The sequence below is a fragment of the Bubalus bubalis genome, chromosome 21 (genome assembly GCF_019923935.1).
Source record: "Bubalus bubalis isolate 160015118507 breed Murrah chromosome 21, NDDB_SH_1, whole genome shotgun sequence".
Lineage (NCBI taxonomy): Eukaryota > Metazoa > Chordata > Mammalia > Artiodactyla > Bovidae > Bubalus > Bubalus bubalis.
The window spans coordinates 36,903,990-36,918,252 of NC_059177.1; the positions used below are offsets into that span (position 1 = coordinate 36,903,990).

General features: G+C 41.2%; 1 protein-coding gene across 1 annotated transcript in view; it reads left to right on the forward strand.

Moving 5' to 3' along the window:
- Nucleotides 1–9,708: 9,708 nt before the first annotated feature.
- PRICKLE2 (prickle planar cell polarity protein 2) overlaps nucleotides 9,709–14,263 on the forward strand; it is a 388,704-nt gene continuing 384,149 nt past the window's right edge. The window contains exon 1 of the mRNA XM_044933918.2: nucleotides 9,709–9,851. The gene's annotated coding sequence lies outside the window, so the exon portion shown is untranslated. The remainder of the gene's footprint in view (nucleotides 9,852–14,263) is intronic.

A 14,263-nucleotide genomic window follows, 5' to 3' on the forward strand; every position in this document is an offset into this window, starting at 1 on the left:
CTCTGCGACGGGATCAACTACAGAGACAAGAGGAACAGTTTGGAAGCAATTATTGCAAAGTAAGCCAGTGATAACAGGATCTGGGTTAGAATGGTGACCGTTGTAATGGTGGAAAATTTTGGAGTGATAAAGGTGATAAAATGCACAGGAACTGACCATGGGTAGATTCAGGGTGGACTGTGGAGGAGAAGACACTGGTAGGATTCAAAGATGAGGTTTCATTTGCCTGCAAATGAATACAGCCAGAGTGATAGAAAGGTGAATGGTTGGATGAGTGAATGGGCAGACATAATCTATATAGAATGTGTTAATTCTTTACATTTTTATAGCACTGCACAGATTAAATATTGTCTTTCTGTTCTACTCATTATTTACCCGAATACTGTTCATAGCACATCTACTAATTTCCAGTCATTGTTCTAGGCACTAGGGATGCAGCAGTGTCCAGCTGACCCTTGAACAACACAAACATTAACTGCCCAGGTCCACGCACATGTGGGTTTTTTTCAATAGTAAATGCTATAGTACTACATGGTCTGTTATTGGTTGAATCTACAGATATGAAAGGACTATGAATGCAGAGAACTGACTATAAGTTTTTATTGGATTAACCACCACGTTGTTCAAGGGTCAGCTTTATTATTTAGAATACAGGCTAAGAGGCTGTGCCAGTCCCCTGGGGCCGCCATAACAGCACATCACAGACTGGGTATTCTAAACAACAAAGATGTGTTCTCTGGCAGTTCTGAAGGTCAGAGTCCAGCATCAAGGTGCCATCAGGGTTGGTTTCTGGTGAGGCCTGTCTTCCTGGCTTGCAGACAGCTGTCTTCTCACTGTGTCTTCAGATGGCCTTTCCTTGGTGTGAGCACTGAGGACAGGAGAGCGATCTGGTGTCTACCTCACTTCTTATAAGAATACTAGTCCTACAGGACAGAGCCCTTCCTCCTGACCTCATTTAATCCTTACAATCCATATCTCCAAGTTCAATCACTGTTGGGGTCTGGGCTTCAACATATGAATTTTGGAAAGACACAATTCATTTTATCACAGAGCTGTGACAGAGAGACCCCAGAATAAGACGGGCTTTTATTTTTCTCTTGTTCACCACACAGAGGTCAGCAGACAGCTGGACCTGGTCAGCGACTCTATTCTGTATGTCACAGAGGACTTGGGCTCTTTCTGGTCTGTGGCTTGGCCTTTCTCAAGGTGGTGTCCTTATACAGCTTATCCTCACTATGTCTATCCAACCTGTGAGAAGAGGGCAATAATTTTAAGGCAGCACATGAAAATTAAAGAACCACTTTTCTTAAACTTTTTATTTTATACCAAAGTGTGGTTAATTTACAATGTTGTCTAAGTTTCAAGTTTATAACAAAGTGTTTTAGTTATGCATACACATGGATCTATTCTTTAAAGATTCTTTTCCCATATAGGTTATTACAGAGTGTTCAGTAGAGTTCCCTGTTCTATACAGTATGTCTATTGGTTTTCTGTTTTATAAATATTAGTGTGTGTATATGTTAATCCCAAACTCCTAATTTATCTCTCTGCCCTCCCCCTTCCCCCTTCAGTAACCATAAGTTTATTTTCTAAATCTGTAGGTCTGTTTCTGTTTTGTAAGTAAGTTCATTATTATCAAATTTTTTAGATTCCACATATAAGTGATGTCATGATCTATTTATCCTTGTCTTAACTATATTTAGTCTGGTAATCTCTATATTCACAATTTATTAGCAATTGCTTAGATGCACAGCCTGATCTAGAAGCAAGAGAAAATGTCACCTTTTTCTAACTTTGCCTCACTTGCCTCGTTCTTTTAAGGATTCTTGTGATTGCACTGGGCCCATTAGATAATCAGGGTGATCTCTCTATCTTAAGATCCTTACCTTTATCACGTCTGCAAAGCCCCTGTGAAAAATAATATCCCATGTTCTCAGATTTTGGAGATTGGGATGTGGACATCTTTGGGTTTGGAAAGAAAGGTCATTATTCTGTGTACTATATTTTCCAAACATTTAATGACCCAAGAGATTGACCAAGTGTTGACATGATTGTCCAAAACCCCAAAGAGCCACACCGGCCTTTATGTCAATGACTCTTAGCTACAAGAGAGGGATGTCCTCATAACCCCTGTGCCTATGTTCAGTACCCACATAAGCCTGGGTTTTCCACCTGCATTCCAAGCTGTGCAACAGTTAAATCACTTGATTGGGTTTTCCATGTGGCCCTTGTGTATATACATATCTGCCCATCTTGGTCCAAAGACTTTTGAACTTGGCGAGAATTTTGTGGTTCTGCATATGCTTCCTAGGACATAGAATTCTTATGGCACTCAAGTGACGATGCACTGAATTCTGATAGATGTGACCTGCCATCATATAGGGCCGTCTTTATGTTATGACCGCCTTTTAGGACTTGAGCCACTCTCAGGTGTAGCCACTTTCATAGGTACAATGCCTTTTTCATCTTCTTCATCTTTCTTGATAAGCCAGGATGTTTCTTCAGTGCTTGGTGCTCAGTTTCACAAAACGATAGAATGGGTACACATTCTATATGGGAGCCTTTTCAACCCCAGTGCACCCTGGGCCCAGGCAGGGGACTTCAGGGGGTCCTTGTGTGGTGCCTGGTCATACCCCCAAGCTTAATCAACATCGCTAGGTATGGGGCCTGGGAATCTGCCATTTTAGTAGGCTCCCCAGGTGATCTTATGCGCACTAGGGAAACTACCCTTCCGAGCATCGTTCTTCACGCAGCACTGAGGCTGACAGGCAGTGTCCGTTTCCTTCATCCCGTCACTCCAACACTGAGTATTTGTCCATGGTGGTCATGCAGTCAACACACACAGGCTGTAGAACAAGATGGAACGGCCTATGTTGGTCACCACTGCCTAGCTGTGTGATCTCAGACAAGGCTCTTATACTCTCTGGCCTCACCTTCCTCTTCACTGGGAGGAGGGACAGTAATGGTACCCACGTCACGTAGTTGCTGTGAGGCCACGATGTGCTGATACACTGAAAGCATGTGGAATGCTGCCTGGCATGTGGCAAGAACTCAGTATCTCTTAGCTACTAGAAAATGGCGAAATGCTATAGAAACCATTTAATTTGAGAAACGCTGCTATGGGAAAGGCATAAAGGTATTGGCCTCCGCTCTCACCTGCACTCCATGTCCTGGAGTTGAGAAAACAAGGTTTCTGTGTATGTGTCCTCCTCAGGCTCCATTTGCTCACAAAATACTGTGGTTCTTTCTGTTTTCCTTCCCAAAATGTGAATGAAAGCTATGTATCAGAGGATACTGTCAGGACTAGAAGGGATCTGAAAGGATATATAGAGCAACAAAAATAATAATAGCTACATAATAAGCATGATAAAAATTGCATTTATTGAGCATGTACTTTGTGTGGTGGTTAAGTGTATGTGCCGCTTTGGCAAGGCCAGGGTACCCAGTTTTGAGACAGACATGACTCTAGACATCGCTGGGAAGGTATTTTTTTCAGACGTGATTAACATTTAAATCAGTAGAGTTTCATTAGAGCAGATTACCCTCCACACTCTGGGGGAGCCTCACCAATCCATTGAAAGTCTTAAGAGAAAGAGTGAGGTCCCTGAGGAAGAAGGAATTCTGCCTCCAGACCTCATTCACATGGCAACATCAACTCTTCCCTGAGTCTCCAGCCTGCTGTCTAGCCTTGGCAATGTCAAATCTGCTAGCTTCCACAATTGTACAAGCCATAAAATTAATTTCTTCCCTAAATAAATCTCTCTAGATAGATGAATCACAGATAGACAGATGATAGAAAGATATGGTCTAATATTATTGTTGTTCAGTTGCTAAGTCATGCCTGACGCTTTGTGACCCCATGGACTGCAGCATGCCAGTCTTCCCTGTCCTTCACTATCTCGTGGAGTTTGCTCAGATTCATGTCCATTGAGTCAGTGATGCCATGCAACCATTTAATCCTTTGTCATCCCCTTCTCCTCTTGCCTTTAGTCTTTCCCAGAACCAGGGACTTTCCCAGTGAGTCGGTTCTTCATATCAGGTAGTGAAAGTATTGGAGTTTCAGCTTCAGCACCAGCCCTTCCAATGAATATTCAGGGTTGATTACCTTTAGGCTTGTCTGGTTTGGTCTACTTGCTGTCCAAGATACTCTCAATAGTCTTCCCTAGCACCACAGTTTGAAAGCATCAATTCTTCAGTGCTCTGCCTTCTCACATTTGAACATAACTACTGGAAAAGCCATAGCTTTGAATATACAGACCTTTGTTGGCAACATGATGTCTCCACTTTTTAATACGCTGTCTAGGTTTGTCATAGCTTCTCTTTCAAAGCACACGCATCTCTTAATAGTCACCGTCTGAAGTGACTTTGGAACCCAAGAAGATAAACTACGTCACTGTTTCCACTTTTTCCCCATCTATTTGTCATGAAGGGATGTAACAGATACCTTAATCTTAGTTTTTTGGATGTTGAGTTTTAAGCCAGTTTTTTCACTTTCCTCTTTCACCCTCATCAAGGGTCTATGTTATATTTCTATGTATAGAGATATTTATAGCTATAGATATATTCCATATATGCATATCCATATATGTATATTACAGGTAGACTATAGGTAGAGATCTCTTGTTGACTCTGTCTCTCTCTAGAACCCTGACTAATACACTATGTGACAGGCCAGAGCCATTCTCTTGCACAACTCCAGGGGGTGCCATTCACCATGAGCCCTGAATACTTTGCACGTGTCCTCTCATGGAACCTTCATGACAGCTCTCTGGTGGAGCCACTCTTTTTATTCCCATTTTAAAGATGAGCAAATTAAGGGTTCAAGAGAGTTTGACAGCCTGTCTCACAAACCCAGGGGCTTAAGCACTCAGCGTAGCTGAGACCTGATGCAGCTGTGTCCAGGGCATTCAGTTAGTTAGAGGGCAGTGCCAAGACTAGAACCCATTCCTTCTCACTCCTGACCCACCGACCTTCCACACCAGAGAGCTTCTTCACAGACAGAAGAAAATATTTAGAACTTTGTTTTGCATGAGCAAGCAGAGGGAAAGAAAAGAGTCCCTCGAGGAGCATTTCCTGTGATTGCTCAACTACATTCTGGACTAGACACCAACAGTTAAGAGCCTCAGGCCTTGTGAAGTTAAGATGAACTCAGTTTTCACTTAATTGGTTAGACTTTGCTCTGATCCATTTGTCTTTGGAGTTCGACTTTTAATATGACTGAGCAGCGCTTAGAAATGGAACGTCTATGGCCTTTCCACTGGAGCAGCCATCCCCATTCCATCAAGGAAAGGTCAGGAAAGGGGTGCTGGGCTCATTTGCATTCCCCCGACCTCAAACTTGGACCTGAAATAAAAAGTCTTTGTCGAAGAAAAGAGCCAAGCTCTTCACTCAGCAGCTGTCTGGTGCAGAGACCTGCAGCTTTCAGGAAGCCCTGTGTTGTCTGAAGTCAAGTTTGTTTTCCATCTGCCCCCAGGTATTAGTCCACTTAGGAAATAAAGTGTTAAAAGCAATTGCTTGACCAGTTTGGGTTAACCCAGGCTTTGGCAAATCCTTGCTTCTTGTACAATTTACAAAATATTTTCTTTGTAGTTGTGCTTGAAGCCCAAGTGGGACTAAAGGCTTTAACTACCAGCCTGCACATTTCAAAGTGATTTCCACATCAGGAAGCCCTTGTCAGCTTCCCCAAACATTTAATTGGTATAGGATGTGAGCAATTATCAAAGGCCACACTTCTGTTCTGAGTCCCAAGCCATCAGCTCAGGTAGGAGCTGGTTTTCAGCAAGGATTTCCATTTCTGCCTCCTTGTGTGCGCTCAGTCCGTATGGCTCCATTTTCCTGTGGAATAAAAGGTTTCCTTGGTAATGAAAAAGCGTTATAATCATCCCCAGGACCCAAAAAGGGGAGTTGGCTTGGCAGCCACAGACCAGAGAACGCTGTGTTGGCATAAACTCACCAAGAAACAGCATCACAGTCTTTGCAAGTGTGTGGCGGTGAAGAGTACAGTTTCTAAAATCTGGACAAGTTGCTTACTTCTCTGAACTCATTTTCCTTATTTGTAAATCAGAGGAATAATGACATCGACCTCAGAAGACAATTCAAGGGTTAAATGACATAATGAGCAGCAGGCTTCTAGAGCAGTGATGGCCCACAGTAAAGGAAGGGAATGACATCCTCCCCCTGCCTTCCTGCTTCCACCATCACCATCACCCTCCCTCTCATCATCAACGTCTTCCACTACGAGTATTTTTTTTTTTAATGATACAAAACCCAGAAATTATAAAGAAGGAAATTTACCAATTTAACCACATAAAAGTAAAAACTTTAGATATGAAAAAAAACAACAACAAGCAAACCCATAAATAAAGCCTACAGATAAATTACAAACTGAGAGGACAATATTGGCCAGGTGAAGGCATTATTCTCATTTACAAACATGATGAGCAAAACTGTTTTAAAGAAAGTGCTTACTGAAGAAAAAGGAAGAACACACTAAAGAACAGAAAGAATGAGTATAAAAGGAAAATAAAAAAAAGTGTTTAAAAGATGCAAACAGGCAGTTAGTTTAAGAAAAGATTTTAGATGACAAGCAAATGCACACTGCCCAATTTAGTTAATAAACCAACAGAATATAAAACATCAATGAGAATCTTTTCATCTATCCACTGAGGAAAAATTAATAATACTCCGAATTTGCCCAAGTGTTCTCTACTTCTGTACTACTTTTCAGCAGAAATTTTTAAAATTATATATTTACTTATCTTTCTACACCAGGTCTTATTTGCAGGCATGCAGGATGTAGTTCCCGGACCAGGGATTGAACCTGGGTCCCCCACAGTGAGAGTGCAGAGTCTTAAGCACTGGGCCACCAAGGAAGTAACTTAGCAGTGTTGATGCAGTATAAATTGCTGAAACGTCTGGAGGATAACTCAGTAAATCTCAAAAGTAGCACCATACCTTCATTAGTAACCCATAGTTAATAGTTTCACATTTAAAAGTTTCTAAGAGAGTAGCTCGCCCTCTGGTGATGGATGCTAGCTAAACATTGTGATCGTTTCACAATATATACAAATGTTGAATCATTATGTTCTACATTTGAAACAAATAGAAGATGTCAATTTTATCTCAATTTAGAAAAAGAATCGGAGAAAGCAATGGCACCCCACTCCAGTACTCTTGCCTGGAAAATCCCATGGACAGAGGAGCCTGGTAGGCTACCATCTATGGGGTCGCACAGAGTCGGACACAACTGAAGCGACTTAGCAGCAGCAGCAGCAGGAAAAGAACGCTTTCCTAAAGGTATACCTGGACTAATACATGTGTTATACAGCATTATACAGCAGAAGTCTTGGAAACCACCTAAATGTCCAATAATAATAGAATAGTTAAATGAAGTATGGTAAATCTATATAATAATGATGCATTATATAGTTGGTCTATGTCTATCTATTTACCTCTCCATCCATTTGTCATCTATTGCTGCATAACAAATCATCCCAAAACTTAATACACATCTGTTTGATGTCACAGCGCCGTCTGAGGATCAGGAATGCAGGTGTGGTTAGCTGGACCCAGGACCTCTTCAAGGCCTCTTACAGGCTACAGTCAGGGATGCGGTATCATCTCTAGGCTGACTGGGGAGGGATCTGCTTCCAGGCTCCCTCCCATGGTTGTTCTCAGGATGCAGTCCTTTGCAGGCTGTTGGCCTGCCCTCAGTCCCTTGTCCAGTGACATCTCTCTAGGGGAGCAGATGATGTGGTAACTTGCTTCAGTAGAATGAACAAACTGAAAGAGCCAGAAAGAGAATGCCAGTAAGAAGGAAGTCTCAGGGCTCTTACCACCTAATCTCGGAGGTGACTTTCCCATCCCTTTTGCTATATTCTGTTCATTTGAAGCAAGTTGTTAGCTAATTTCAAACATGATTTCCCACTCCTAAATTCTTCAGATATATATATATATACAAAGTGAGGACATTCTTCTCCTTAAATGCAATGACTTATTACACCTGAAATAATTCAAAGAATTCCTTGTTACTACCTTAGATCCTGTCTCCATCTGAAAATGTTTCCAGTTGTTTCAAAAATGTCACCTTACAGATGATTTACATATCAACTAAGATCCATATAGTGGATTTTGCTAATAATAATTATTATTATGCTATCTTTTAACTGTCTTTTCATCTAAACCATTCACCCTCCCTTTTTTATTTCTTTTTCACCTTCCCTGTTTTCATGCCACTGATTCATTGAAAAGAAAGGAGATCAGTCATCCTACCCCCTGGGTTTGTCTGAGTGCTTTCTCATGACTTCTTTGGACTTGTTCCTCTATCTCCTGTCATCCCTATAAGCTACAGATTGGATCTAAATACCTATATTCAGGGAGACTATTCCATAAGCGATGCTGTATGCTCCATGTTCTACTTTACTAGGAAGTACATAATGGCTTTTGCCACTGCAAATGATTTCATAATTGATCAGAATTGTCTTTTTTTTATTATTATTGGGGTATAGTTCATTTACAGGGTTGTATTAATTTCAGGTATATAACAAAGTGGATTAATTATACACATATCCTCTGGTTTTTTTAGATTCTTTTCCAATATAGGTCATTACAGAGTATTGAGTAGAGTTCTTTGTGCTGTACAGTAGGTCCGTATTAGTTATGTTTTATGTATAGTCATTTGTATGACTATACAGTCACAGTCTCCCAATTTATCCCTCCCTCACCTACTCTCTGGTAACCATAAATTTGTTTTCTATATCTGTGACTCTACTCCTGTTTTGTAAATAAGTTCACTTTACCCTTTTTTTAGAGTGGTCTTCTAAAAATGTTCACGTCATTCCTCGGCTTAAGCCCTTTCACGTTTAGCATAAAATCCCGGTTCCCTACTGTAATCTGGCTCCGGGATGATTCTCTCCCCATTGGTCCTTGCACCTTACTCACGCTGAGTTATTGTCCCTCAAACTTGCCAAACTGTTTCTCAGTTTGGACCTTTGCAGTTACTGCTTAAACACTCTTCCCCTAGAACTTTTACCTGGCTAGTTATTTCTCACCCCTCCCAATAGCTCTCCTTTCCAAACCACTCTCTAAAATATAACCCCTAGTTTGTTCTCTTTTGGCATTTTTCCCAACCTGAACCAATGTCATCTTTTTTAGCTTGTAGGTTTCTTTATGAGGTTTTACCTGATTTCCTGTACTGGAATGTAAACTCCATGAAATCACAGACCTTGTCTGCTCAGATGCTCAATAAGTATTTGTTAAGCAGATAAATGAACCTTATCAAGGTAATTTATGTTAAGAAACAGCCTCTAAGACACCTACCTGATGAGAATAAATATAGCACCGTGTGTACCTCTGGGTATCTGGGGGGTGGGGGGTTTGTTTTGTTTCATTGTGCTGCTGTTTTTGCAGGGGGTGTATGATGCTTTCTTACCGCAGATCATGGCTATTCAAACTGTGGCCCATGGATCAGCAGCATTGCCATCAGATGGGAGCTTGTTCAAAATGCAGAATCTTGGGCTGCAGCTCAGACCTACCGAATCAGAAGCTACATTTAACAAGATAACCCAGGTGACTCATATGCATTTTAAAATTTGAGATGCCCTGGTCTAAAACCCTAGTCTCTTCTATTTTTCTTCCTTCTGTTTCATCTTATTCTCCAGTTCTACCCAACCACCCTCATTGGTAATCCCTAATGGCCCATCCCCGGAAGCAGCTTCCGGTGCCTCCTGAAATATTTACCCAAAGGCTTATCTCTCCAGGCTCCTTCCCTCCGGATTTCATTCTGTTTATAAATATTGAAGCTGAAATGTAAACCACTTTGAAACTCTTCTCCTAAAGGCCTGCATGTCCTGGTAAGTCTTTACATTTGCAGATATCTATTGACATATCTTAAGCAAATGATTTTAAATGTTTCCACAGGCATCCTGAGTTTAGCATTTCCTTTCATCTTGCCTGGTTGCAGATTGAGGCTAGGGTTTATTTTCAAAGCTTGAGGAATTCATAATATTTCATAAACCTGGGTCACGGGCACACACCACCACACCATGGCAATGGGATGTCGTCTCATGCAGCCTGGTTGCAAAGCCTGGGCCCTTAACCTCTGTGGCAGCAATGGCCGCAAACGTCGCTTTATGGAAGTGCCTTTTTTTTGTCCATTCACTTATGTATTCACTCTTTTGAAAGGCGTGTGAGGGTATCGGCATGGCATAGAGATGTGGATGTCAGACCATCACTAGAGGAGCTGAAATAAGTACAAAAGTAACCTTATGGAGATTGAGTCGTGTGAGTGGCATCAGGTACTCATTGAGTTCAATGGAAGGCTTCATGGAGGAGACAGCAAGTAGAGATGCCTTTGAAGAGCAGAGGCCCCAGGAAGTCATGGTCACAGGACTGTCACTGAACACTTTCATTTGACTTTATTCAGGATCTTGGCCATCTTTCATACTGCCTCTGGGCTTTAGTCTCTCAGAATATATTAAGAACCTGAGAATCATATAGGATCTAGGGGCAAAGAGGATTAACCTCCACTCACTCAATAACTTTTTCCTGAGCATTTACCATGTGCCTGATACAGCCCTAAGGACTGAGAATACAGCAGTGAATTAACTTGCAAAATACCATTCTCGTGGAGCTTCTATTCTAATGAAGGGGTAAACGAGACAGTGACTGAAGTTCGCTATGGTTTGGGGGTACAGAAAAGACTTCGGCAGTATTGGGTTAGCCACTAAGTTCATTCGGGTTTTGCCATTACATCTAATGGAAAAGCCCAAATGAACTTATTGAGTGGCACAAGGTATCTTGGTTTAGAAATTAATGATTGCTTTATTAAAGTCACATGTTAAAAAAAGCAAATGTTTAAGCTCAGCTTGTATATCTACATCTAAAAAAAAAAAGAGCCATCTTTCTTTTTTTTAACTTTTATTTTTGTATTGGGGTATAGCTGATTAACAGACAGTGTTGAGATAGCTTCAGGTGAACAGTGAAGGGACTCAGCCATGCATGTACATGTTTTTCTTCTCCCCCAAATCCCGCTCCCATCCAGGCTGCCACATAACACTGAGCAGAATTCCATGAGCTATACAGTAGGTCCTTGTTGGTTATCCATTTTAAACGTAGCAGTGTGTATATGCCTAGCCCAAATTCCCTAACTCTGCCTTCCTCCCATCATTTTCCCTGGCAACTGTAAGTTTACTCTTAAAGTCTATGAGTCTGTTTCTGTTTTGTAAGTAAGTTCAATTCTATCATTTCTTTTTCATGTAAGGGATGTCATACAGAATTTCTCCTTCTCTGTCTGACTTCACTCAGTATGACACTCTCTAGTTCCATCCAGGTTGCTGCAAATGGCATTATTGTTTTTATGAGCTATTGTTTTTGAGGGCATTTGAAAAATCTTTGATTGCATTTGAAAATTTAATTAAGCTATGTTGATAAATTCTGTGTGTTCAATTTAATTTTTTAGTAGCACATTTGTGTCCTTGACACATCCTCTTAGGTGCTTAAGTCATTTTTATAAACCTGCTAAATTAAACTAATAGGATGATCTTTAAATTGTCTTAAATGTTCTAACACTTTATATAATTTTAAAGTGTTTATATAATTTTAGTAAGATTTTTAAATTAAAATCCTAAGTCATGATCAGTTATAACTCAATTGCATAGTTTAAATGGGTATTACTATGCTGATCTGTTCAATCTAATAGACAAAATAAGCACACAAAATAAACATTTTACTGTTAAAATATTCAATATGTAGATATTAATTCTATGGATTTGATTCTCTTAAACATTTTTATATTTAATCAAGAATTCCTAAGGGTTGAAATACACTTGACCTTTAAGGAAATAGTGACATCAACCTCTTCTGTTTGGGAGGTTGCCTTCAGGTTCATTGAGTTTAACAACCATGATGCAGCCAGATCTTTGAGGTGTCACCTGCCACCTGAACCCCTTTTCCAGAATTGCCTAAAGGAAAAGTCCATGACTTCACCTGTATCCCTAAAATTCACATGTAATCCATGACATTTTACCCAGATGAACTAGCTGTTGGTTTTTGCATTTCTTTCTTTCACTCTATAAGCAAGTCCATCTATTCCCAGGTCTAAAAGACACATGTACTTGACCAGAATCTGGCTTTTTCCCCCCATGGTTCTTTCAGACTTCTGATTAAATTATAATAAATCCCAGCATGTTGTGGGATTTTTCAAAGCAGTGTCCAAGATCATTCTATTGACAGGATGTACAATTTGTAAAGAAGCAAGGTAAAAGAGAGGAGAGGAGTTTGAAAGTGATGAGAGGTGATGTTTTCTAGGGTGGTCAAAGATGGCCTCTCTGAGGAGGTGACACAGACCAGACACTGAACAGTGGAAGAGACAAGGCCACGTGGCTCTCTAACAGGTAGAGAGAATGGTGGATGCAAAGGCCGTGAGGTTGGAGCAAAGACTTGGAGCATGGGGACTAGAGGGTTCAATCTATATCTTGGAGCATGGGGACTAGGGGGTTCAATCTATATGAATAAAGGGAGAGTGGGAAGAGATGAAATCAGAGAGTGGAGGGCAGGATGGGGAGATGGGGACAGTTGATAACAGTACTTTATGGACCAGACCAGGATATGGATCCTAAATTCCATTCTGAATGAGCTTGGAGTATATTTAACCTGACTTAGATTTTAAAAAGCTTTCTCTAGCTTCTGGTAGGTGTTGGCATTTCCTGAGGCTACATCATTCCAGTCTCTGTCTCCATCTTCAAAGGAGCCTCTCTCTTTCTGTGTCTTCTCTTCGATCTCTCATTTAAGTTTGCTATAAACTGAATTTTTCTATAGCTCTAAAGTTCACGTACTGAAACCTAATCCCTAATATGATAGTATTTAGAGAGGGGATCTTGGAGGTCATTAGATCATGAGGGTGGAGGCCACATGAATGGGATTAGTGCCCGCATAAAAGAGACCCCAGAGAGATCCCTGGGTCCTTCTGCTGTGTGAGAACACAGTGATAAGAGGGTGTCTATGAAACTGCTAGGAAGTGGACTCTCCCTAGACAGCAGACCTGCTGGCTCCTTGATGTTGGACCTCCAGCCTCTAGAGCTGTGAGAAAAGAAGTGTTTGTCATTCATAAGCATCAAGTCTGTGGTGTTTTTGTTGTAGCAGCTAAATGGACTATAACAACATCCAACCCAGATAGTCCCAAAAGATCTTACATGGAGATCCTTCAGTTAATTGTATCTGCCAAGACCTTTTTTCCAAATAAAATCACAGTCACAAGTTCTGGGATTTAGGACATGGGCATGCATATGCGTGTGTGCTCAGTGGTGTCAGACTCTTTGTGACCCCATGGACTGTAACCCTCCAGGCTCCTCTCTCTGTGGAATCCTCCAGGCAAGAATACTGGAGTGGGTAGCCATTTCCTTCTCCAGTGGGTCTTCCCAGCAAGAGGATGGAACCTGGATCTCCTGTGTCTCCTGCATTGCAGGTGGATGTTTTAGCACGGAGCCATGGAGGAAGCCCATGGACACCTCTATTCTTGAAGGGCACCATTCAACACACTGCAGTAGACTAATGTTGCAGACACGGGAAAAGATACAACCCATTGCCACACTCACATATCTGTTCATTAAGTCAACAAATATCTGTTGAGCACAGACTAGAATAGGAAGGCTCATGCCTGGCATTGCAGACACCAAGGTGAGGTGACGATAGCAGGCAAAAGCCTTACAAAGCCTTATAAGGGGAACAGGATATAACGGATTCAGCTCCCCTTGGAGTGCTCATGGAGTTCTCTTATACACTGTATTATTTTATTCTCCCAGTTCTGGGAAGTAGATGTTAGTGTTTCATGTATAGGCATGAACATGGTGGCTCAGAGAAGTGACTTGCACAGACAGATGGTTAATACGTGGTATAATCAGGATTTAAACCCAGATCTGCCTGACAGTGACAGATGGCGATTCCAACTCCACAATAAACACACTGGGGACACCGCACGTGCACATCGTTAAATGCTGACCCCTGTGGCACTGAGTTCCAAATGGATGTAAATGGATTATAGATTGACCCTATTTAAATATTACAAGGGAGAGTACTCTTGGCATCTTCTGGTCAACCCTTTCTAGGAAGCACTGGCTTTTTGTTTTACATTTTATAGTCTGCTAATCTAAATGTATAAGACTCAGATTTTCTTTAAGTTCAGTGGTCTCAGACACTTCAGTTCTGGGAAATAACACGAGAGTGATAAAATGCATCTTTGTCTGGGTCCCAGCAATCCAGGCCCTGT